This window comes from Dermacentor albipictus, unplaced genomic scaffold (assembly GCF_038994185.2).
Source record: "Dermacentor albipictus isolate Rhodes 1998 colony unplaced genomic scaffold, USDA_Dalb.pri_finalv2 scaffold_160, whole genome shotgun sequence".
In the NCBI taxonomy this organism is placed as follows: Eukaryota; Metazoa; Arthropoda; class Arachnida; order Ixodida; family Ixodidae; genus Dermacentor; species Dermacentor albipictus.
In genome coordinates this window covers 60243-80993 of record NW_027225714.1, presented here as the reverse complement: position 1 = coordinate 80993, position 20751 = coordinate 60243, and the positions used below count along the sequence as shown (strand labels likewise).

The 20751-nt window shown below is 46.4% G+C and overlaps 21 non-coding genes and 2 pseudogenes across 21 annotated transcripts; all 23 read right to left on the bottom strand.

Annotated features, from left to right (window-relative positions):
• Positions 1-156: 156 nt before the first annotated feature.
• Positions 157-275, bottom strand: LOC139053622 (5S ribosomal RNA). The gene has a single exon (XR_011510636.1). It is a non-coding gene; the product is annotated as a 5S ribosomal RNA (ribosomal RNA).
• Positions 276-834: 559 nt separating this feature from the next.
• On the bottom strand, positions 835-953 carry LOC139053621 (5S ribosomal RNA). Its single transcript, XR_011510635.1, has one exon. It is a non-coding gene; the product is annotated as a 5S ribosomal RNA (ribosomal RNA).
• A 559-nt stretch (positions 954-1512) lies between these two features.
• Positions 1513-1631, bottom strand: LOC139053620 (5S ribosomal RNA). The gene has a single exon (XR_011510634.1). It is a non-coding gene; the product is annotated as a 5S ribosomal RNA (ribosomal RNA).
• A 559-nt stretch (positions 1632-2190) lies between these two features.
• On the bottom strand, positions 2191-2309 carry LOC139053619 (5S ribosomal RNA). Its single transcript, XR_011510633.1, has one exon. It is a non-coding gene; the product is annotated as a 5S ribosomal RNA (ribosomal RNA).
• A 559-nt stretch (positions 2310-2868) lies between these two features.
• LOC139053618 (5S ribosomal RNA) lies at positions 2869-2987 on the bottom strand. The gene has a single exon (XR_011510632.1). It is a non-coding gene; the product is annotated as a 5S ribosomal RNA (ribosomal RNA).
• Positions 2988-3546: 559 nt separating this feature from the next.
• LOC139053617 (5S ribosomal RNA) lies at positions 3547-3665 on the bottom strand. Its single transcript, XR_011510631.1, has one exon. It is a non-coding gene; the product is annotated as a 5S ribosomal RNA (ribosomal RNA).
• A 559-nt stretch (positions 3666-4224) lies between these two features.
• On the bottom strand, positions 4225-4343 carry LOC139053616 (5S ribosomal RNA). The gene has a single exon (XR_011510630.1). It is a non-coding gene; the product is annotated as a 5S ribosomal RNA (ribosomal RNA).
• A 559-nt stretch (positions 4344-4902) lies between these two features.
• Positions 4903-5021, bottom strand: LOC139053615 (5S ribosomal RNA). The gene has a single exon (XR_011510629.1). It is a non-coding gene; the product is annotated as a 5S ribosomal RNA (ribosomal RNA).
• Positions 5022-5580: 559 nt separating this feature from the next.
• On the bottom strand, positions 5581-5699 carry LOC139053613 (5S ribosomal RNA). The gene has a single exon (XR_011510627.1). It is a non-coding gene; the product is annotated as a 5S ribosomal RNA (ribosomal RNA).
• Positions 5700-6258: 559 nt separating this feature from the next.
• LOC139053611 (5S ribosomal RNA) lies at positions 6259-6377 on the bottom strand. Its single transcript, XR_011510626.1, has one exon. It is a non-coding gene; the product is annotated as a 5S ribosomal RNA (ribosomal RNA).
• Positions 6378-6936: 559 nt separating this feature from the next.
• Positions 6937-7055, bottom strand: LOC139053610 (5S ribosomal RNA). The gene has a single exon (XR_011510625.1). It is a non-coding gene; the product is annotated as a 5S ribosomal RNA (ribosomal RNA).
• A 559-nt stretch (positions 7056-7614) lies between these two features.
• LOC139053609 (5S ribosomal RNA) lies at positions 7615-7733 on the bottom strand. The gene has a single exon (XR_011510624.1). It is a non-coding gene; the product is annotated as a 5S ribosomal RNA (ribosomal RNA).
• A 559-nt stretch (positions 7734-8292) lies between these two features.
• On the bottom strand, positions 8293-8411 carry LOC139053608 (5S ribosomal RNA). Its single transcript, XR_011510623.1, has one exon. It is a non-coding gene; the product is annotated as a 5S ribosomal RNA (ribosomal RNA).
• A 559-nt stretch (positions 8412-8970) lies between these two features.
• Positions 8971-9089, bottom strand: LOC139053607 (5S ribosomal RNA). Its single transcript, XR_011510622.1, has one exon. It is a non-coding gene; the product is annotated as a 5S ribosomal RNA (ribosomal RNA).
• A 559-nt stretch (positions 9090-9648) lies between these two features.
• Positions 9649-9767, bottom strand: LOC139053606 (5S ribosomal RNA). The gene has a single exon (XR_011510621.1). It is a non-coding gene; the product is annotated as a 5S ribosomal RNA (ribosomal RNA).
• A 559-nt stretch (positions 9768-10326) lies between these two features.
• On the bottom strand, positions 10327-10445 carry LOC139053605 (5S ribosomal RNA). Its single transcript, XR_011510619.1, has one exon. It is a non-coding gene; the product is annotated as a 5S ribosomal RNA (ribosomal RNA).
• Positions 10446-11004: 559 nt separating this feature from the next.
• LOC139053604 (5S ribosomal RNA) lies at positions 11005-11123 on the bottom strand. The gene has a single exon (XR_011510618.1). It is a non-coding gene; the product is annotated as a 5S ribosomal RNA (ribosomal RNA).
• A 559-nt stretch (positions 11124-11682) lies between these two features.
• Positions 11683-11801, bottom strand: LOC139053603 (5S ribosomal RNA). Its single transcript, XR_011510617.1, has one exon. It is a non-coding gene; the product is annotated as a 5S ribosomal RNA (ribosomal RNA).
• Positions 11802-12360: 559 nt separating this feature from the next.
• LOC139053600 (5S ribosomal RNA) lies at positions 12361-12479 on the bottom strand. The gene has a single exon (XR_011510615.1). It is a non-coding gene; the product is annotated as a 5S ribosomal RNA (ribosomal RNA).
• A 559-nt stretch (positions 12480-13038) lies between these two features.
• LOC139053599 (5S ribosomal RNA) lies at positions 13039-13157 on the bottom strand. The gene has a single exon (XR_011510614.1). It is a non-coding gene; the product is annotated as a 5S ribosomal RNA (ribosomal RNA).
• Positions 13158-13716: 559 nt separating this feature from the next.
• Positions 13717-13835, bottom strand: LOC139053598 (5S ribosomal RNA). The gene has a single exon (XR_011510613.1). It is a non-coding gene; the product is annotated as a 5S ribosomal RNA (ribosomal RNA).
• Positions 13836-14394: 559 nt separating this feature from the next.
• On the bottom strand, positions 14395-14513 carry LOC139053662 (5S ribosomal RNA; annotated as a pseudogene).
• A 3375-nt stretch (positions 14514-17888) lies between these two features.
• On the bottom strand, positions 17889-18007 carry LOC139053661 (5S ribosomal RNA; annotated as a pseudogene).
• Positions 18008-20751: the final 2744 nt, after the last annotated feature.

Below are 20751 nucleotides of genomic sequence, written 5' to 3'. Positions count from 1 at the left end.
GTTGACGTACGAGATGCTGCGGATGATGAGTGTTTACATTTCGCCAACGCGTCCACTCACCACAGCTTTACGCCTACATGCGCAACATGCCAACTAAAATAATAACACTAATAATAATAAAAAGAAGTACATGCAAAAAAAAATTAAAAAGAAAGGTGCCATCAGCACTCGGTGTTCCCAGGTGGTCTCCCTCCCAAGTACTGACCGAGCCCAATGCTGCTTAGCTTCGGGGATCGGACGAGAACCGGCGTATTCAGCATGGTATGGCCGATGGCGAGAAACGAAGGTTTCTGATGTCACCTGCATCTAAAAATGAGCATTGGCTCTCTACAGCTACAATGAATAGTCTTTACGGGTTACGGAAACGTCTCATTACGTGGTTTGAATTTGTTGATCTGCGCTAGAAAAGAGAAAATTGCGTGTGCGAGTTGTGCAGAGGAGAGTGGACGTAACACGTTGTGTGTGCTTTTCCGCGGCTTGCACAGCTAGGTGGCTTGGAATGTGCTGCCGTCTATGTGATGTTACCAACCTGCACGCGTGTAATAGCGATGCAGTTCGCAGTTTATGCGAATAATTTGCGCGATTAGTGACACTTCTTGTCGCCGTATTACTCCGCGTAATATCATGCCGCGTCTTTCATGTTGTTTTAATTTGTGCGCGCGAAGCTCACATCGATATGTTGACGTACGAGATGCTGCGGATGATGAGTGTTTACGTTTCGCCAACGCGTCCACTCACCACAGCTTTACGCCTACATGCGCAACATGCCAACTAAAATAATAACACTAATAATAATAAAAAGAAGTACATGCAAAAAAAAATTAAAAAGAAAGGTGCCATCAGCACTCGGTGTTCCCAGGTGGTCTCCCTCCCAAGTACTGACCGAGCCCAATGCTGCTTAGCTTCGGGGATCGGACGAGAACCGGCGTATTCAGCATGGTATGGCCGATGGCGAGAAACGAAGGTTTCTGATGTCACCTGCATCTAAAAATGAGCATTGGCTCTCTACAGCTACAATGAATAGTCTTTACGGGTTACGGAAACGTCTCATTACGTGGTTTGAATTTGTTGATCTGCGCTAGAAAAGAGAAAATTGCGTGTGCGAGTTGTGCAGAGGAGAGTGGACGTAACACGTTGTGTGTGCTTTTCCGCGGCTTGCACAGCTAGGTGGCTTGGAATGTGCTGCCGTCTATGTGATGTTACCAACCTGCACGCGTGTAATAGCGATGCAGTTCGCAGTTTATGCGAATAATTTGCGCGATTAGTGACACTTCTTGTCGCCGTATTACTCCGCGTAATATCATGCCGCGTCTTTCATGTTGTTTTAATTTGTGCGCGCGAAGCTCACATCGATATGTTGACGTACGAGATGCTGCGGATGATGAGTGTTTACATTTCGCCAACGCGTCCACTCACCACAGCTTTACGCCTACATGCGCAACATGCCAACTAAAATAATAACACTAATAATAATAAAAAGAAGTACATGCAAAAAAAAATTAAAAAGAAAGGTGCCATCAGCACTCGGTGTTCCCAGGTGGTCTCCCTCCCAAGTACTGACCGAGCCCAATGCTGCTTAGCTTCGGGGATCGGACGAGAACCGGCGTATTCAGCATGGTATGGCCGATGGCGAGAAACGAAGGTTTCTGATGTCACCTGCATCTAAAAATGAGCATTGGCTCTCTACAGCTACAATGAATAGTCTTTACGGGTTACGGAAACGTCTCATTACGTGGTTTGAATTTGTTGATCTGCGCTAGAAAAGAGAAAATTGCGTGTGCGAGTTGTGCAGAGGAGAGTGGACGTAACACGTTGTGTGTGCTTTTCCGCGGCTTGCACAGCTAGGTGGCTTGGAATGTGCTGCCGTCTATGTGATGTTACCAACCTGCACGCGTGTAATAGCGATGCAGTTCGCAGTTTATGCGAATAATTTGCGCGATTAGTGACACTTCTTGTCGCCGTATTACTCCGCGTAATATCATGCCGCGTCTTTCATGTTGTTTTAATTTGTGCGCGCGAAGCTCACATCGATATGTTGACGTACGAGATGCTGCGGATGATGAGTGTTTACATTTCGCCAACGCGTCCACTCACCACAGCTTTACGCCTACATGCGCAACATGCCAACTAAAATAATAACACTAATAATAATAAAAAGAAGTACATGCAAAAAAAAATTAAAAAGAAAGGTGCCATCAGCACTCGGTGTTCCCAGGTGGTCTCCCTCCCAAGTACTGACCGAGCCCAATGCTGCTTAGCTTCGGGGATCGGACGAGAACCGGCGTATTCAGCATGGTATGGCCGATGGCGAGAAACGAAGGTTTCTGATGTCACCTGCATCTAAAAATGAGCATTGGCTCTCTACAGCTACAATGAATAGTCTTTACGGGTTACGGAAACGTCTCATTACGTGGTTTGAATTTGTTGATCTGCGCTAGAAAAGAGAAAATTGCGTGTGCGAGTTGTGCAGAGGAGAGTGGACGTAACACGTTGTGTGTGCTTTTCCGCGGCTTGCACAGCTAGGTGGCTTGGAATGTGCTGCCGTCTATGTGATGTTACCAACCTGCACGCGTGTAATAGCGATGCAGTTCGCAGTTTATGCGAATAATTTGCGCGATTAGTGACACTTCTTGTCGCCGTATTACTCCGCGTAATATCATGCCGCGTCTTTCATGTTGTTTTAATTTGTGCGCGCGAAGCTCACATCGATATGTTGACGTACGAGATGCTGCGGATGATGAGTGTTTACGTTTCGCCAACGCGTCCACTCACCACAGCTTTACGCCTACATGCGCAACATGCCAACTAAAATAATAACACTAATAATAATAAAAAGAAGTACATGCAAAAAAAAATTAAAAAGAAAGGTGCCATCAGCACTCGGTGTTCCCAGGTGGTCTCCCTCCCAAGTACTGACCGAGCCCAATGCTGCTTAGCTTCGGGGATCGGACGAGAACCGGCGTATTCAGCATGGTATGGCCGATGGCGAGAAACGAAGGTTTCTGATGTCACCTGCATCTAAAAATGAGCATTGGCTCTCTACAGCTACAATGAATAGTCTTTACGGGTTACGGAAACGTCTCATTACGTGGTTTGAATTTGTTGATCTGCGCTAGAAAAGAGAAAATTGCGTGTGCGAGTTGTGCAGAGGAGAGTGGACGTAACACGTTGTGTGTGCTTTTCCGCGGCTTGCACAGCTAGGTGGCTTGGAATGTGCTGCCGTCTATGTGATGTTACCAACCTGCACGCGTGTAATAGCGATGCAGTTCGCAGTTTATGCGAATAATTTGCGCGATTAGTGACACTTCTTGTCGCCGTATTACTCCGCGTAATATCATGCCGCGTCTTTCATGTTGTTTTAATTTGTGCGCGCGAAGCTCACATCGATATGTTGACGTACGAGATGCTGCGGATGATGAGTGTTTACATTTCGCCAACGCGTCCACTCACCACAGCTTTACGCCTACATGCGCAACATGCCAACTAAAATAATAACACTAATAATAATAAAAAGAAGTACATGCAAAAAAAAATTAAAAAGAAAGGTGCCATCAGCACTCGGTGTTCCCAGGTGGTCTCCCTCCCAAGTACTGACCGAGCCCAATGCTGCTTAGCTTCGGGGATCGGACGAGAACCGGCGTATTCAGCATGGTATGGCCGATGGCGAGAAACGAAGGTTTCTGATGTCACCTGCATCTAAAAATGAGCATTGGCTCTCTACAGCTACAATGAATAGTCTTTACGGGTTACGGAAACGTCTCATTACGTGGTTTGAATTTGTTGATCTGCGCTAGAAAAGAGAAAATTGCGTGTGCGAGTTGTGCAGAGGAGAGTGGACGTAACACGTTGTGTGTGCTTTTCCGCGGCTTGCACAGCTAGGTGGCTTGGAATGTGCTGCCGTCTATGTGATGTTACCAACCTGCACGCGTGTAATAGCGATGCAGTTCGCAGTTTATGCGAATAATTTGCGCGATTAGTGACACTTCTTGTCGCCGTATTACTCCGCGTAATATCATGCCGCGTCTTTCATGTTGTTTTAATTTGTGCGCGCGAAGCTCACATCGATATGTTGACGTACGAGATGCTGCGGATGATGAGTGTTTACATTTCGCCAACGCGTCCACTCACCACAGCTTTACGCCTACATGCGCAACATGCCAACTAAAATAATAACACTAATAATAATAAAAAGAAGTACATGCAAAAAAAAATTAAAAAGAAAGGTGCCATCAGCACTCGGTGTTCCCAGGTGGTCTCCCTCCCAAGTACTGACCGAGCCCAATGCTGCTTAGCTTCGGGGATCGGACGAGAACCGGCGTATTCAGCATGGTATGGCCGATGGCGAGAAACGAAGGTTTCTGATGTCACCTGCATCTAAAAATGAGCATTGGCTCTCTACAGCTACAATGAATAGTCTTTACGGGTTACGGAAACGTCTCATTACGTGGTTTGAATTTGTTGATCTGCGCTAGAAAAGAGAAAATTGCGTGTGCGAGTTGTGCAGAGGAGAGTGGACGTAACACGTTGTGTGTGCTTTTCCGCGGCTTGCACAGCTAGGTGGCTTGGAATGTGCTGCCGTCTATGTGATGTTACCAACCTGCACGCGTGTAATAGCGATGCAGTTCGCAGTTTATGCGAATAATTTGCGCGATTAGTGACACTTCTTGTCGCCGTATTACTCCGCGTAATATCATGCCGCGTCTTTCATGTTGTTTTAATTTGTGCGCGCGAAGCTCACATCGATATGTTGACGTACGAGATGCTGCGGATGATGAGTGTTTACGTTTCGCCAACGCGTCCACTCACCACAGCTTTACGCCTACATGCGCAACATGCCAACTAAAATAATAACACTAATAATAATAAAAAGAAGTACATGCAAAAAAAAATTAAAAAGAAAGGTGCCATCAGCACTCGGTGTTCCCAGGTGGTCTCCCTCCCAAGTACTGACCGAGCCCAATGCTGCTTAGCTTCGGGGATCGGACGAGAACCGGCGTATTCAGCATGGTATGGCCGATGGCGAGAAACGAAGGTTTCTGATGTCACCTGCATCTAAAAATGAGCATTGGCTCTCTACAGCTACAATGAATAGTCTTTACGGGTTACGGAAACGTCTCATTACGTGGTTTGAATTTGTTGATCTGCGCTAGAAAAGAGAAAATTGCGTGTGCGAGTTGTGCAGAGGAGAGTGGACGTAACACGTTGTGTGTGCTTTTCCGCGGCTTGCACAGCTAGGTGGCTTGGAATGTGCTGCCGTCTATGTGATGTTACCAACCTGCACGCGTGTAATAGCGATGCAGTTCGCAGTTTATGCGAATAATTTGCGCGATTAGTGACACTTCTTGTCGCCGTATTACTCCGCGTAATATCATGCCGCGTCTTTCATGTTGTTTTAATTTGTGCGCGCGAAGCTCACATCGATATGTTGACGTACGAGATGCTGCGGATGATGAGTGTTTACATTTCGCCAACGCGTCCACTCACCACAGCTTTACGCCTACATGCGCAACATGCCAACTAAAATAATAACACTAATAATAATAAAAAGAAGTACATGCAAAAAAAAATTAAAAAGAAAGGTGCCATCAGCACTCGGTGTTCCCAGGTGGTCTCCCTCCCAAGTACTGACCGAGCCCAATGCTGCTTAGCTTCGGGGATCGGACGAGAACCGGCGTATTCAGCATGGTATGGCCGATGGCGAGAAACGAAGGTTTCTGATGTCACCTGCATCTAAAAATGAGCATTGGCTCTCTACAGCTACAATGAATAGTCTTTACGGGTTACGGAAACGTCTCATTACGTGGTTTGAATTTGTTGATCTGCGCTAGAAAAGAGAAAATTGCGTGTGCGAGTTGTGCAGAGGAGAGTGGACGTAACACGTTGTGTGTGCTTTTCCGCGGCTTGCACAGCTAGGTGGCTTGGAATGTGCTGCCGTCTATGTGATGTTACCAACCTGCACGCGTGTAATAGCGATGCAGTTCGCAGTTTATGCGAATAATTTGCGCGATTAGTGACACTTCTTGTCGCCGTATTACTCCGCGTAATATCATGCCGCGTCTTTCATGTTGTTTTAATTTGTGCGCGCGAAGCTCACATCGATATGTTGACGTACGAGATGCTGCGGATGATGAGTGTTTACATTTCGCCAACGCGTCCACTCACCACAGCTTTACGCCTACATGCGCAACATGCCAACTAAAATAATAACACTAATAATAATAAAAAGAAGTACATGCAAAAAAAAATTAAAAAGAAAGGTGCCATCAGCACTCGGTGTTCCCAGGTGGTCTCCCTCCCAAGTACTGACCGAGCCCAATGCTGCTTAGCTTCGGGGATCGGACGAGAACCGGCGTATTCAGCATGGTATGGCCGATGGCGAGAAACGAAGGTTTCTGATGTCACCTGCATCTAAAAATGAGCATTGGCTCTCTACAGCTACAATGAATAGTCTTTACGGGTTACGGAAACGTCTCATTACGTGGTTTGAATTTGTTGATCTGCGCTAGAAAAGAGAAAATTGCGTGTGCGAGTTGTGCAGAGGAGAGTGGACGTAACACGTTGTGTGTGCTTTTCCGCGGCTTGCACAGCTAGGTGGCTTGGAATGTGCTGCCGTCTATGTGATGTTACCAACCTGCACGCGTGTAATAGCGATGCAGTTCGCAGTTTATGCGAATAATTTGCGCGATTAGTGACACTTCTTGTCGCCGTATTACTCCGCGTAATATCATGCCGCGTCTTTCATGTTGTTTTAATTTGTGCGCGCGAAGCTCACATCGATATGTTGACGTACGAGATGCTGCGGATGATGAGTGTTTACGTTTCGCCAACGCGTCCACTCACCACAGCTTTACGCCTACATGCGCAACATGCCAACTAAAATAATAACACTAATAATAATAAAAAGAAGTACATGCAAAAAAAAATTAAAAAGAAAGGTGCCATCAGCACTCGGTGTTCCCAGGTGGTCTCCCTCCCAAGTACTGACCGAGCCCAATGCTGCTTAGCTTCGGGGATCGGACGAGAACCGGCGTATTCAGCATGGTATGGCCGATGGCGAGAAACGAAGGTTTCTGATGTCACCTGCATCTAAAAATGAGCATTGGCTCTCTACAGCTACAATGAATAGTCTTTACGGGTTACGGAAACGTCTCATTACGTGGTTTGAATTTGTTGATCTGCGCTAGAAAAGAGAAAATTGCGTGTGCGAGTTGTGCAGAGGAGAGTGGACGTAACACGTTGTGTGTGCTTTTCCGCGGCTTGCACAGCTAGGTGGCTTGGAATGTGCTGCCGTCTATGTGATGTTACCAACCTGCACGCGTGTAATAGCGATGCAGTTCGCAGTTTATGCGAATAATTTGCGCGATTAGTGACACTTCTTGTCGCCGTATTACTCCGCGTAATATCATGCCGCGTCTTTCATGTTGTTTTAATTTGTGCGCGCGAAGCTCACATCGATATGTTGACGTACGAGATGCTGCGGATGATGAGTGTTTACATTTCGCCAACGCGTCCACTCACCACAGCTTTACGCCTACATGCGCAACATGCCAACTAAAATAATAACACTAATAATAATAAAAAGAAGTACATGCAAAAAAAAATTAAAAAGAAAGGTGCCATCAGCACTCGGTGTTCCCAGGTGGTCTCCCTCCCAAGTACTGACCGAGCCCAATGCTGCTTAGCTTCGGGGATCGGACGAGAACCGGCGTATTCAGCATGGTATGGCCGATGGCGAGAAACGAAGGTTTCTGATGTCACCTGCATCTAAAAATGAGCATTGGCTCTCTACAGCTACAATGAATAGTCTTTACGGGTTACGGAAACGTCTCATTACGTGGTTTGAATTTGTTGATCTGCGCTAGAAAAGAGAAAATTGCGTGTGCGAGTTGTGCAGAGGAGAGTGGACGTAACACGTTGTGTGTGCTTTTCCGCGGCTTGCACAGCTAGGTGGCTTGGAATGTGCTGCCGTCTATGTGATGTTACCAACCTGCACGCGTGTAATAGCGATGCAGTTCGCAGTTTATGCGAATAATTTGCGCGATTAGTGACACTTCTTGTCGCCGTATTACTCCGCGTAATATCATGCCGCGTCTTTCATGTTGTTTTAATTTGTGCGCGCGAAGCTCACATCGATATGTTGACGTACGAGATGCTGCGGATGATGAGTGTTTACGTTTCGCCAACGCGTCCACTCACCACAGCTTTACGCCTACATGCGCAACATGCCAACTAAAATAATAACACTAATAATAATAAAAAGAAGTACATGCAAAAAAAAATTAAAAAGAAAGGTGCCATCAGCACTCGGTGTTCCCAGGTGGTCTCCCTCCCAAGTACTGACCGAGCCCAATGCTGCTTAGCTTCGGGGATCGGACGAGAACCGGCGTATTCAGCATGGTATGGCCGATGGCGAGAAACGAAGGTTTCTGATGTCACCTGCATCTAAAAATGAGCATTGGCTCTCTACAGCTACAATGAATAGTCTTTACGGGTTACGGAAACGTCTCATTACGTGGTTTGAATTTGTTGATCTGCGCTAGAAAAGAGAAAATTGCGTGTGCGAGTTGTGCAGAGGAGAGTGGACGTAACACGTTGTGTGTGCTTTTCCGCGGCTTGCACAGCTAGGTGGCTTGGAATGTGCTGCCGTCTATGTGATGTTACCAACCTGCACGCGTGTAATAGCGATGCAGTTCGCAGTTTATGCGAATAATTTGCGCGATTAGTGACACTTCTTGTCGCCGTATTACTCCGCGTAATATCATGCCGCGTCTTTCATGTTGTTTTAATTTGTGCGCGCGAAGCTCACATCGATATGTTGACGTACGAGATGCTGCGGATGATGAGTGTTTACATTTCGCCAACGCGTCCACTCACCACAGCTTTACGCCTACATGCGCAACATGCCAACTAAAATAATAACACTAATAATAATAAAAAGAAGTACATGCAAAAAAAAATTAAAAAGAAAGGTGCCATCAGCACTCGGTGTTCCCAGGTGGTCTCCCTCCCAAGTACTGACCGAGCCCAATGCTGCTTAGCTTCGGGGATCGGACGAGAACCGGCGTATTCAGCATGGTATGGCCGATGGCGAGAAACGAAGGTTTCTGATGTCACCTGCATCTAAAAATGAGCATTGGCTCTCTACAGCTACAATGAATAGTCTTTACGGGTTACGGAAACGTCTCATTACGTGGTTTGAATTTGTTGATCTGCGCTAGAAAAGAGAAAATTGCGTGTGCGAGTTGTGCAGAGGAGAGTGGACGTAACACGTTGTGTGTGCTTTTCCGCGGCTTGCACAGCTAGGTGGCTTGGAATGTGCTGCCGTCTATGTGATGTTACCAACCTGCACGCGTGTAATAGCGATGCAGTTCGCAGTTTATGCGAATAATTTGCGCGATTAGTGACACTTCTTGTCGCCGTATTACTCCGCGTAATATCATGCCGCGTCTTTCATGTTGTTTTAATTTGTGCGCGCGAAGCTCACATCGATATGTTGACGTACGAGATGCTGCGGATGATGAGTGTTTACATTTCGCCAACGCGTCCACTCACCACAGCTTTACGCCTACATGCGCAACATGCCAACTAAAATAATAACACTAATAATAATAAAAAGAAGTACATGCAAAAAAAAATTAAAAAGAAAGGTGCCATCAGCACTCGGTGTTCCCAGGTGGTCTCCCTCCCAAGTACTGACCGAGCCCAATGCTGCTTAGCTTCGGGGATCGGACGAGAACCGGCGTATTCAGCATGGTATGGCCGATGGCGAGAAACGAAGGTTTCTGATGTCACCTGCATCTAAAAATGAGCATTGGCTCTCTACAGCTACAATGAATAGTCTTTACGGGTTACGGAAACGTCTCATTACGTGGTTTGAATTTGTTGATCTGCGCTAGAAAAGAGAAAATTGCGTGTGCGAGTTGTGCAGAGGAGAGTGGACGTAACACGTTGTGTGTGCTTTTCCGCGGCTTGCACAGCTAGGTGGCTTGGAATGTGCTGCCGTCTATGTGATGTTACCAACCTGCACGCGTGTAATAGCGATGCAGTTCGCAGTTTATGCGAATAATTTGCGCGATTAGTGACACTTCTTGTCGCCGTATTACTCCGCGTAATATCATGCCGCGTCTTTCATGTTGTTTTAATTTGTGCGCGCGAAGCTCACATCGATATGTTGACGTACGAGATGCTGCGGATGATGAGTGTTTACGTTTCGCCAACGCGTCCACTCACCACAGCTTTACGCCTACATGCGCAACATGCCAACTAAAATAATAACACTAATAATAATAAAAAGAAGTACATGCAAAAAAAAATTAAAAAGAAAGGTGCCATCAGCACTCGGTGTTCCCAGGTGGTCTCCCTCCCAAGTACTGACCGAGCCCAATGCTGCTTAGCTTCGGGGATCGGACGAGAACCGGCGTATTCAGCATGGTATGGCCGATGGCGAGAAACGAAGGTTTCTGATGTCACCTGCATCTAAAAATGAGCATTGGCTCTCTACAGCTACAATGAATAGTCTTTACGGGTTACGGAAACGTCTCATTACGTGGTTTGAATTTGTTGATCTGCGCTAGAAAAGAGAAAATTGCGTGTGCGAGTTGTGCAGAGGAGAGTGGACGTAACACGTTGTGTGTGCTTTTCCGCGGCTTGCACAGCTAGGTGGCTTGGAATGTGCTGCCGTCTATGTGATGTTACCAACCTGCACGCGTGTAATAGCGATGCAGTTCGCAGTTTATGCGAATAATTTGCGCGATTAGTGACACTTCTTGTCGCCGTATTACTCCGCGTAATATCATGCCGCGTCTTTCATGTTGTTTTAATTTGTGCGCGCGAAGCTCACATCGATATGTTGACGTACGAGATGCTGCGGATGATGAGTGTTTACGTTTCGCCAACGCGTCCACTCACCACAGCTTTACGCCTACATGCGCAACATGCCAACTAAAATAATAACACTAATAATAATAAAAAGAAGTACATGCAAAAAAAAATTAAAAAGAAAGGTGCCATCAGCACTCGGTGTTCCCAGGTGGTCTCCCTCCCAAGTACTGACCGAGCCCAATGCTGCTTAGCTTCGGGGATCGGACGAGAACCGGCGTATTCAGCATGGTATGGCCGATGGCGAGAAACGAAGGTTTCTGATGTCACCTGCATCTAAAAATGAGCATTGGCTCTCTACAGCTACAATGAATAGTCTTTACGGGTTACGGAAACGTCTCATTACGTGGTTTGAATTTGTTGATCTGCGCTAGAAAAGAGAAAATTGCGTGTGCGAGTTGTGCAGAGGAGAGTGGACGTAACACGTTGTGTGTGCTTTTCCGCGGCTTGCACAGCTAGGTGGCTTGGAATGTGCTGCCGTCTATGTGATGTTACCAACCTGCACGCGTGTAATAGCGATGCAGTTCGCAGTTTATGCGAATAATTTGCGCGATTAGTGACACTTCTTGTCGCCGTATTACTCCGCGTAATATCATGCCGCGTCTTTCATGTTGTTTTAATTTGTGCGCGCGAAGCTCACATCGATATGTTGACGTACGAGATGCTGCGGATGATGAGTGTTTACATTTCGCCAACGCGTCCACTCACCACAGCTTTACGCCTACATGCGCAACATGCCAACTAAAATAATAACACTAATAATAATAAAAAGAAGTACATGCAAAAAAAAATTAAAAAGAAAGGTGCCATCAGCACTCGGTGTTCCCAGGTGGTCTCCCTCCCAAGTACTGACCGAGCCCAATGCTGCTTAGCTTCGGGGATCGGACGAGAACCGGCGTATTCAGCATGGTATGGCCGATGGCGAGAAACGAAGGTTTCTGATGTCACCTGCATCTAAAAATGAGCATTGGCTCTCTACAGCTACAATGAATAGTCTTTACGGGTTACGGAAACGTCTCATTACGTGGTTTGAATTTGTTGATCTGCGCTAGAAAAGAGAAAATTGCGTGTGCGAGTTGTGCAGAGGAGAGTGGACGTAACACGTTGTGTGTGCTTTTCCGCGGCTTGCACAGCTAGGTGGCTTGGAATGTGCTGCCGTCTATGTGATGTTACCAACCTGCACGCGTGTAATAGCGATGCAGTTCGCAGTTTATGCGAATAATTTGCGCGATTAGTGACACTTCTTGTCGCCGTATTACTCCGCGTAATATCATGCCGCGTCTTTCATGTTGTTTTAATTTGTGCGCGCGAAGCTCACATCGATATGTTGACGTACGAGATGCTGCGGATGATGAGTGTTTACATTTCGCCAACGCGTCCACTCACCACAGCTTTACGCCTACATGCGCAACATGCCAACTAAAATAATAACACTAATAATAATAAAAAGAAGTACATGCAAAAAAAAATTAAAAAGAAAGGTGCCATCAGCACTCGGTGTTCCCAGGTGGTCTCCCTCCCAAGTACTGACCGAGCCCAATGCTGCTTAGCTTCGGGGATCGGACGAGAACCGGCGTATTCAGCATGGTATGGCCGATGGCGAGAAACGAAGGTTTCTGATGTCACCTGCATCTAAAAATGAGCATTGGCTCTCTACAGCTACAATGAATAGTCTTTACGGGTTACGGAAACGTCTCATTACGTGGTTTGAATTTGTTGATCTGCGCTAGAAAAGAGAAAATTGCGTGTGCGAGTTGTGCAGAGGAGAGTGGACGTAACACGTTGTGTGTGCTTTTCCGCGGCTTGCACAGCTAGGTGGCTTGGAATGTGCTGCCGTCTATGTGATGTTACCAACCTGCACGCGTGTAATAGCGATGCAGTTCGCAGTTTATGCGAATAATTTGCGCGATTAGTGACACTTCTTGTCGCCGTATTACTCCGCGTAATATCATGCCGCGTCTTTCATGTTGTTTTAATTTGTGCGCGCGAAGCTCACATCGATATGTTGACGTACGAGATGCTGCGGATGATGAGTGTTTACGTTTCGCCAACGCGTCCACTCACCACAGCTTTACGCCTACATGCGCAACATGCCAACTAAAATAATAACACTAATAATAATAAAAAGAAGTACATGCAAAAAAAAATTAAAAAGAAAGGTGCCATCAGCACTCGGTGTTCCCAGGTGGTCTCCCTCCCAAGTACTGACCGAGCCCAATGCTGCTTAGCTTCGGGGATCGGACGAGAACCGGCGTATTCAGCATGGTATGGCCGATGGCGAGAAACGAAGGTTTCTGATGTCACCTGCATCTAAAAATGAGCATTGGCTCTCTACAGCTACAATGAATAGTCTTTACGGGTTACGGAAACGTCTCATTACGTGGTTTGAATTTGTTGATCTGCGCTAGAAAAGAGAAAATTGCGTGTGCGAGTTGTGCAGAGGAGAGTGGACGTAACACGTTGTGTGTGCTTTTCCGCGGCTTGCACAGCTAGGTGGCTTGGAATGTGCTGCCGTCTATGTGATGTTACCAACCTGCACGCGTGTAATAGCGATGCAGTTCGCAGTTTATGCGAATAATTTGCGCGATTAGTGACACTTCTTGTCGCCGTATTACTCCGCGTAATATCATGCCGCGTCTTTCATGTTGTTTTAATTTGTGCGCGCGAAGCTCACATCGATATGTTGACGTACGAGATGCTGCGGATGATGAGTGTTTACATTTCGCCAACGCGTCCACTCACCACAGCTTTACGCCTACATGCGCAACATGCCAACTAAAATAATAACACTAATAATAATAAAAAGAAGTACATGCAAAAAAAAATTAAAAAGAAAGGTGCCATCAGCACTCGGTGTTCCCAGGTGGTCTCCCTCCCAAGTACTGACCGAGCCCAATGCTGCTTAGCTTCGGGGATCGGACGAGAACCGGCGTATTCAGCATGGTATGGCCGATGGCGAGAAACGAAGGTTTCTGATGTCACCTGCATCTAAAAATGAGCATTGGCTCTCTACAGCTACAATGAATAGTCTTTACGGGTTACGGAAACGTCTCATTACGTGGTTTGAATTTGTTGATCTGCGCTAGAAAAGAGAAAATTGCGTGTGCGAGTTGTGCAGAGGAGAGTGGACGTAACACGTTGTGTGTGCTTTTCCGCGGCTTGCACAGCTAGGTGGCTTGGAATGTGCTGCCGTCTATGTGATGTTACCAACCTGCACGCGTGTAATAGCGATGCAGTTCGCAGTTTATGCGAATAATTTGCGCGATTAGTGACACTTCTTGTCGCCGTATTACTCCGCGTAATATCATGCCGCGTCTTTCATGTTGTTTTAATTTGTGCGCGCGAAGCTCACATCGATATGTTGACGTACGAGATGCTGCGGATGATGAGTGTTTACATTTCGCCAACGCGTCCACTCACCACAGCTTTACGCCTACATGCGCAACATGCCAACTAAAATAATAACACTAATAATAATAAAAAGAAGTACATGCAAAAAAAAATTAAAAAGAAAGGTGCCATCAGCACTCGGTGTTCCCAGGTGGTCTCCCTCCCAAGTACTGACCGAGCCCAATGCTGCTTAGCTTCGGGGATCGGACGAGAACCGGCGTATTCAGCATGGTATGGCCGATTTTTTTTTTTTTTTTTTTTTTTTCTTTATTGCCTGATTTTCGGTACATAACTATTTACAAGAGGAAAAACAATCACCGTAACAAAAAACAAAGTACAACATACATTTGGTGTTGTGCACATATTCAACCAGTATCGTACTGGCTGAGTATAATCAAAATTCACGCAAATTAACCAACGGCTCTACTCTTGGGAGCCACTCCGGTGGTTCCCCTGCCGCTTTATGGATAGCGACAAACCAGTGCATGTTTTCTCTGAAATACATACGTGCAGGCTGCGCATCTTTATCGACATGGTATCCTGCCATTCTCGCGCGCCAAATACAATGGAGGCCCAAGAGCATAATTAAATCAAAAGGCACCCCATCCTCATTGTCTATGCTTAAGTAGCGGATGCCATACGGGTCCAATGGAAATTCTTTCTTTAGTGTCCTCTGCAAAACATCCCAGAAGAACACGCCTTCCCAACAGTTTAAGAAAACATGATCTATTGTCTCTGGCTGCTTGCAGATTAAACAGTGCGTTCCCCACGGTAAATATACCCCTTTTCTCTCCAAAAACTTCTTAACTGGTAACGTTCCCGTGTGTAATTTGAAAAAGAAGGTTTTGGTTCCAGGCGGGACCTGCATTTTCTTTACTCGCTTTAAAACATCGCTGCTTGGGCCTCCACCGTACAAGGACCTGTACAATGGTACCGGGAAAAGAACGTCGCACAAAGCACAATACAGTTTCTTTTTGTTCACACCGGACAGGTAATCATTCGAGAAGCGCACTGAAAGAAATCGGACACTCGATACAACTTCTTTGTAGAACCCTCGAATCCCTCCCGAAAACTCTTCGGTTGAAACCACATACTCTGGCAGCCGTCTACTCAGCCTCATTTGACATACCGTGCGCAAGAAAGGGTCGGTTGCGTCCCTAAAGAACAAAAACCGGTTTATCAACTGCCGTAGAAAGAGATGGCCCAATCCCAGCCCCCCGTCTTTTACCCGGCGGAACAAGTTGGTCCGGCTGCAGCGCTCCCATTCCGACGCCCACACAAAGACTGCGAAAATCCTGTGTAGCTTCTGAACATTTGACCGTGAACAGTGCAATACTTGCATTACGTACCAAAGCTTGCTGATAAAGAAAAGGTTACAAACAGTGGCTCTGGCAAAAATAGAGAGGTTAGTGCCTTTCCATTTCTCAGCTCTCTCCCGTGTGTCTTTGACCTGCCCTTTCCAGTACTGCTCACTATCGCGATAGGCATCTAGCGGGACGCCCAAGTACTTGCCTGGGGTCGTCACCCAATGCACGTTGGCAAAATGATCTGGCTTCGTTGGCCACGATCCATGCCAGAGCCCGAGGCACTTCGACCAGTTAACTCCACTACCAGTGACGTAGCTAAATTTACGGACACATTTGACAGCCTCAATTATGCTCCGCTGATCCTCCGCAAAAACAGCGACATCATCTGCATAAGCCAACAGCTTCACTTCAACTGCTTGGAGCCTAAATCCTGTAATTCTATTGTTTTCAATCAATCTCATGCACAGGGTTTCAATATAGATACAAAACAACAGAGGGCTGAGGGGGCAGCCCTGACGCACAGAACGTCGCAGGCTGGTGGGAGCCCCCAAACTCTTATTCACGATCAATCTGGTCGTGCAGTTACGGTACGCCAGGGCGACCCCCTCGCAGATTACAGTTCCGAGATTGGCCTGGTCTAAGACGGCAAACAAGATTTCATGAGCCACGCAATCAAAGGCTTTCTCGAGGTCAATCTGTAAAATGGCAGTCCGACCATTACTATCATCACAGCACTCAAGGACACTGCGAGCTTTGTGAATATTGGTAACAATAGTCCGACCTTTAATCCCACATGTCTGGTGAGGCCCGACAATGTCCTGTATCACTGACTGCAATCTACGCGCCAATATCTTCATAAAGATTTTATACTCGATATTAGTGAGTGCTATGGGACGATACGACGTAACTGATCTTAATTTCGCTGCATCATCAGTTTTAGGAATGAGTACGGTGTGGGACGACCCATAGGACGGAGGCAATGTTTTCAATTTGTAAGCCTCATTAAAGATTACATTCAAGACAGGGCTAATTTCGTGCTTGAATTCTTTATAAAACCCAGCGCTGAAGCCGTCTGGTCCAGGCGATTTTCCCAGGTTTAAGTTGTCTATGGCCTGTTCAACTTCGCTTTCTGTTATCGCTAGTTCCAATCTCTGTTTTCTTTCGTCGTCCAGTCTGGGTATAGCACGCAAAAACTCATTCCCAAATGTGGTAGCGTCTACATTGTGGTACGAGAATAGCGCCTGGTAATGCTCATGAAAAGCAGTTTTGATGTCGTCTAGGTCTGTTGATAAAGTCCCGCCCCATTCTATTCCGTAGATGTGATTCCTTTCAGCGCGTGCTTTTTCTAAGCCTAGCGCTCGTTTCGACGGCGCTTCGCCAGCAGCTGTGTCTTCAGCCCTTGCCCTCACCAGTGCTCCCCGATAGCGTTGCTCTTCAAGTTGCTCTAGCTGTTGTTTCACTTTTCTGATGTCTTCTATCCACTTGCCCGGTGCCTGAGATTCCTGCCTCAGCAGTTTATGAAGAAGTGCCTTTAACTCAGTCTCTTTTTGTTTCTCCGCGTAACGAATACAGGTAGCCCTCTCTATCGCCTTTATTTTTAGGGTTTCCTTACTCAGCTCCCACTGTTGCCATACGTGAAGGTTTTTACTGGGGTCTATTTTCCTTATTTCTTCTCTTACTGCTCTTAAGCTTCTCTTACTCTCTTAAGCTTCTTCAAGATGAACCGTTTAACCGAGCATGGTATGGCCGATGGCGAGAAACGAAGGTTTCTGATGTCACCTGCATCTAAAAATGAGCATTGGCTCTCTACAGCTACAATGAATAGTCTTTACGGGTTACGGAAACGTCTCATTACGTGGTTTGAATTTGTTGATCTGCGCTAGAAAAGAGAAAATTGCGTGTGCGAGTTGTGCAGAGGAGAGTGGACGTAACACGTTGTGTGTGCTTTTCCGCGGCTTGCACAGCTAGGTGGCTTGGAATGTGCTGCCGTCTATGTGATGTTACCAACCTGCACGCGTGTAATAGCGATGCAGTTCGCAGTTTATGCGAATAATTTGCGCGATTAGTGACACTTCTTGTCGCCGTATTACTCCGCGTAATATCATGCCGCGTCTTTCATGTTGTTTTAATTTGTGCGCGCGAAGCTCACATCGATATGTTGACGTACGAGATGCTGCGGATGATGAGTGTTTACGTTTCGCCAACGCGTCCACTCACCACAGCTTTACGCCTACATGCGCAACATGCCAACTAAAATAATAACACTAATAATAATAAAAAGAAGTACATGCAAAAAAAAATTAAAAAGAAAGGTGCCATCAGCACTCGGTGTTCCCAGGTGGTCTCCCTCCCAAGTACTGACCGAGCCCAATGCTGCTTAGCTTCGGGGATCGGACGAGAACCGGCGTATTCAGCATGGTATGGCCGATTTTTTTTTTTTTTTTTTTTTTCTTTATTGCCTGATTTTCGGTACATAACTATTTACAAGAGGAAAAACAATCACCGTAACAAAAAACAAAGTACAACATACATTTGGTGTTGTGCACATATTCAACCAGTATCGTACTGGCTGAGTATAATCAAAATTCACGCAAATTAACCAACGGCTCTACTCTTGGGAGCCACTCCGGTGGTTCCCCTGCCGCTTTATGGATAGCGACAAACCAGTGCATGTTTTCTCTGAAATACATACGTGCAGGCTGCGCATCTTTATCGACATGGTATCCTGCCATTCTCGCGCGCCAAATACAATGGAGGCCCAAGAGCATAATTAAATCAAAAGGCACCCCATCCTCATTGTCTATGCTTAAGTAGCGGATGCCATACGGGTCCAATGGAAATTCTTTCTTTAGTGTCCTCTGCAAAACATCCCAGAAGAACACGCCTTCCCAACAGTTTAAGAAAACATGATCTATTGTCTCTGGCTGCTTGCAGATTAAACAGTGCGTTCCCCACGGTAAATATACCCCTTTTCTCTCCAAAAACTTCTTAACTGGTAACGTTCCCGTGTGTAATTTGAAAAAGAAGGTTTTGGTTCCAGGCGGGACCTGCATTTTCTTTACTCGCTTTAAAACATCGCTGCTTGGGCCTCCACCGTACAAGGACCTGTACAATGGTACCGGGAAAAGAACGTCGCACAAAGCACAATACAGTTTCTTTTTGTTCACACCGGACAGGTAATCATTCGAGAAGCGCACTGAAAGAAATCGGACACTCGATACAACTTCTTTGTAGAACCCTCGAATCCCTCCCGAAAACTCTTCGGTTGAAACCACATACTCTGGCAGCCGTCTACTCAGCCTCATTTGACATACCGTGCGCAAGAAAGGGTCGGTTGCGTCCCTAAAGAACAAAAACCGGTTTATCAACTGCCGTAGAAAGAGATGGCCCAATCCCAGCCCCCCGTCTTTTACCCGGCGGAACAAGTTGGTCCGGCTGCAGCGCTCCCATTCCGACGCCCACACAAAGACTGCGAAAATCCTGTGTAGCTTCTGAACATTTGACCGTGAACAGTGCAATACTTGCATTACGTACCAAAGCTTGCTGATAAAGAAAAGGTTACAAACAGTGGCTCTGGCAAAAATAGAGAGGTTAGTGCCTTTCCATTTCTCAGCTCTCTCCCGTGTGTCTTTGACCTGCCCTTTCCAGTACTGCTCACTATCGCGATAGGCATCTAGCGGGACGCCCAAGTACTTGCCTGGGGTCGTCACCCAATGCACGTTGGCAAAATGATCTGGCTTCGTTGGCCACGATCCATGCCAGAGCCCGAGGCACTTCGACCAGTTAACTCCACTACCAGTGACGTAGCTAAATTTACGGACACATTTGACAGCCTCAATTATGCTCCGCTGATCCTCCGCAAAAACAGCGACATCATCTGCATAAGCCAACAGCTTCACTTCAACTGCTTGGAGCCTAAATCCTGTAATTCTATTGTTTTCAATCAATCTCATGCACAGGGTTTCAATATAGATACAAAACAACAGAGGGCTGAGGGGGCAGCCCTGACGCACAGAACGTCGCAGGCTGATGGGAGCCCCCAAACTCTTATTCACGATCAATCTGGTCGTGCAGTTACGGTACGCCAGGGCGACCCCCTCGCAGATTACAGTTCCGAGATTGGCCTGGTCTAAGACGGCAAACAAGATTTCATGAGCCACGCAATCAAAGGCTTTCTCGAGGTCAATCTGTAAAATGGCAGTCCGACCATTACTATCATCACAGCACTCAAGGACACTGCGAGCTTTGTGAATATTGGTAACAATAGTCCGACCTTTAATCCCACATGTCTGGTGAGGCCCGACAATGTCCTGTATCACTGACTGCAATCTACGCGCCAATATCTTCATAAAGATTTTATACTCGATATTAGTGAGTGCTATGGGACGATACGACGTAACTGATCTTAATTTCGCTGCATCATCAGTTTTAGGAATGAGTACGGTGTGGGACGACCCATAGGACGGAGGCAATGTTTTCAATTTGTAAGCCTCATTAAAGATTACATTCAAGACAGGGCTAATTTCGTGCTTGAATTCTTTATAAAACCCAGCGCTGAAGCCGTCTGGTCCAGGCGATTTTCCCAGGTTTAAGTTGTCTATGGCCTGTTCAACTTCGCTTTCTGTTATCGCTAGTTCCAATCTCTGTTTTCTTTCGTCGTCCAGTCTGGGTATAGCACGCAAAAACTCATTCCCAAATGTGGTAGCGTCTACATTGTGGTACGAGAATAGCGCCTGGTAATGCTCATGAAAAGCAGCTTTGATGTCGTCTAGGTCTGTTGATAAAGTCCCGCCCCATTCTATTCCGTAGATGTGATTCCTTTCAGCGCGTGCTTTTTCTAAGCCTAGCGCTCGTTTCGACGGCGCTTCGCCAGCAGCTGTGTCTTCAGCCCTTGCCCTCACCAGTGCTCCCCGATAGCGTTGCTCTTCAAGTTGCTCTAGCTGTTGTTTCACTTTTCTGATGTCTTCTATCCACTTGCCCGGTGCCTGAGATTCCTGCCTCAGCAGTTTATGAAGAAGTGCCTTTAACTCAGTCTCTTTTTGTTTCTCCGCGTAACGAATACAGGTAGCCCTCTCTATCGCCTTTATTTTTAGGGTTTCCTTACTCAGCTCCCACTGTTGCCATACGTGAAGGTTTTTACTGGGGTCTATTTTCCTTATTTCTTCTCTTACTGCTC